The sequence below is a fragment of the Grammomys surdaster genome, unplaced genomic scaffold (genome assembly GCF_004785775.1).
Source record: "Grammomys surdaster isolate TR1022 unplaced genomic scaffold, NIH_TR_1.0 125925, whole genome shotgun sequence".
NCBI classification, from domain to species: domain Eukaryota; kingdom Metazoa; phylum Chordata; class Mammalia; order Rodentia; family Muridae; genus Grammomys; species Grammomys surdaster.
Window position 1 is genome coordinate 3960445 of NW_021620749.1, and position 312 is coordinate 3960756.

The following is a 312-nucleotide window of genomic DNA, read 5'->3' on the forward strand; positions in this document are numbered from 1 at the left end:
GAAAGGGGGAAAATTAGTAATAATATATATATATATATATATATATATATATATATATATATATATATACATATATAAAACAAAGTCCTTTCTAACAGGTGGTCTATTGTAGGCAGAACCTGGGCTAAAGACAAGGTGGCTTAATTTCTGCACCCCTGCCCCATCCCCCCTCCGTGCCCACCCCCCAGCCTGGTTTCCCTCCAGCCTGGTTTTCACCTCACTCCCCTGCAGCCTTTGTGGCTTCAGCAACTGCTTTCCCCATCTGTTCCTGCCTCCTGCCTCCTGCCTCCTGCCTCCTGCCTCCTGCCTCCT